The sequence below is a fragment of the Lactuca virosa genome, chromosome 7, assembly GCF_052849685.1.
Source record: "Lactuca virosa cultivar CGN04683 chromosome 7, Lactuca_virosa_CGN04683_v6, whole genome shotgun sequence".
Classification (NCBI taxonomy): domain Eukaryota; kingdom Viridiplantae; phylum Streptophyta; class Magnoliopsida; order Asterales; family Asteraceae; genus Lactuca; species Lactuca virosa.
This window is the reverse complement of record NC_136432.1, coordinates 4,290,968-4,293,193: the sequence shown is the minus strand read 5'-3', so window position 1 is coordinate 4,293,193 and position 2,226 is coordinate 4,290,968. Positions and strand designations below refer to the sequence as shown.

Sequence of the window (2,226 nt, the reverse complement as noted above, 5' to 3'; positions counted from 1 at the left end):
ATGTCAATGGCCATGACATGTGGTTGTAGTTTTTTATTGGGAATTTGTGGAGATAGTCGTTCATTAACCAATGTAGTTAATTGACCAAGTTGAGCTTCAATGTTTTGGATTGATGCTTTCTAAGTAAAGCTTGTTGATCTCTCATTAGAGCTTGATGGTCTCTTATTGCTACATCGGTTTCATCATGACGTTTTTCCGAAGCCTCCATGAATCTAGTAAGCATGGACTCAAAATCTACTTTCTTTTCAGGTTGTGGTTGCTCTTTTTGGTAGAAGCCTCGGCCTGTTTGCCTATATTTCTCTTCTTTTTGCTTTTTGTGTTCATCATAAGGCAACCATTATTTCTTTGGCTTCTTCCAATCTTCATTTTAACGGTCTCCACTTGAGTAGCATACTTGAGCTTTCTTATTCCCATTTTCATCTAAATGGCAATCTTTTGTTAAATGTGGACCATTGTATTTTTCACAACCCACACGTATAGCATGTATGGATTGGTCCATCTTCGTCATTCTTCGATCCATATTATTCAACATAGCCAAAATAGTCGCCATGTCTTCCGAAGTGCCACTCCTAATTCCTTTTGTTGCATCATTTCGATGATTGTGATACTCACGCGAATGCTTAGAAAACTCTTCAATTAGCTCCTTAATTTCAGCGGGATTTTTCTTCGTTAAAGGTCCTTGAGAATCATGGAGTTGCCTTGTCATCATATTTACCCCGTCGTAGAAGATTGAAACTTCTTGTTGCACATTGAGATCATTTTAGGGACAATTTCGAAGTAAACCCTTGTAACTCTCCCATGCCTCGTAAAGTGATTCACCCGGTTGTTACTCAAAATTAGCTATTGCCTTCTTGAGTTTGTATACTTTAGATGGTGGGCAAAATTGCTCTGAGAATTGTTCACGCATTTGCGCCCATGTAGTAATTGCACCGGGTAGAAGTGCCTTTAACCAATCTGTAGCAACTCCTTTGAAAGTGTCTGGAAGCATTCTCAATAACACTGTCTCGCGTGGAATATTTGGAATGTTGAAGTAATCAGCGATGTCATTGACTTCATCAAGGTGTTTGTAAGCATCCTCATGATCTTTCCTGGAAAATGCAACATCCTTAAGTGCGGAAAGAATATGTCCTTTAAGCTCGAATGTTGCGGTAGCGGGAATTGTGGGTTGCACTAAGCTTGGACCGGTGTCCTCTCGAGTTCTCTTCTTGTATGTTTCCATTGAAATGTCGGTAATGTCCGCCATGTTGTTTCCTTGCTCGCTTTCGGGTTCGCTACTTTCGTCTGTTTCGTAACCAGCCTCCTTAGGATTGTTCTTAATGCCTTCTAAAGTGCCTTTGTCCTTTGAAGGGTTGCTTGATTCTCCTACACGCTTTCCTTTCTTCTTACCAAAAACCGATTTACGATCTTTGAACGGTGATTTATTTGGTGGTTTGTTTCTCCTACATTCTTGTCCGTCTTTTTACAAAGGGCTGACTCTGGATCTTCAAGTGGTGGTATCAAAGGTGTATTGGATCCACGGGTCATGTACTACTGCAACAAAAACAAAAATAAAAATGTAAAAATGAAAAAAAAAGCAATTAAAAAGTCCTACTTATCGTTCACCACGACGTGATAATGATGTCACATCGTGTTGAAGCAAATAAACTAAACAGAAGCTAAAAAACGAAAAAAAAACGTAAAAGAGTTGAACCCACGTCGTGATCTTTAAGAGTTCACCTCGTGACTTCAGTAAAACTAATGCTAGAAAATTAACCTTTTGCAGGTTTAACACCACAAAAAGGATCGATTAACCTAAAGAAATTAAATCAAAAACTAAAATAGTCGTTTCCCGACAACGGCGCCAAAACTTGATGTGGTGCAGACTATACCTTATCTAGCTTTAAATTTATAACCTAACTACTTATCTATTATTGAACCTATAGGCAGTGTACCTAGTTAGTGTATAGCATAGTAAAGTAAGTTGGGGTCGAACCCAGGGAATGGATTTAATTAATTAACCTAATCACTAAAAATTAACGTAAAACAAGCAAAAGTTAAACTGGCTTTTATCTAATTTTGCAAGTGCAGACAAACTTAAACTCTTTAACTACGATTTCAATCAATTACTAAGAACACTTTCATTTAGTTCGAATCCACTTCTCCTCTATGGTTAACTACTAATTATGGATTATTAATGTTGGTTATCAAATATTATATTATTAGTAATTCAAGTCCAAATTTACTAAT

The 2,226-nt window shown here is 37.4% G+C and overlaps 1 non-coding gene across 1 annotated transcript; it reads left to right on the top strand.

The window, feature by feature from the left end:
• Positions 1 to 752: 752 nt before the first annotated feature.
• On the top strand, positions 753 to 859 carry LOC145128043 (small nucleolar RNA R71). The gene has a single exon (XR_013716645.1). It is a non-coding gene; the product is annotated as a small nucleolar RNA R71 (small nucleolar RNA).
• Positions 860 to 2,226: the final 1,367 nt, after the last annotated feature.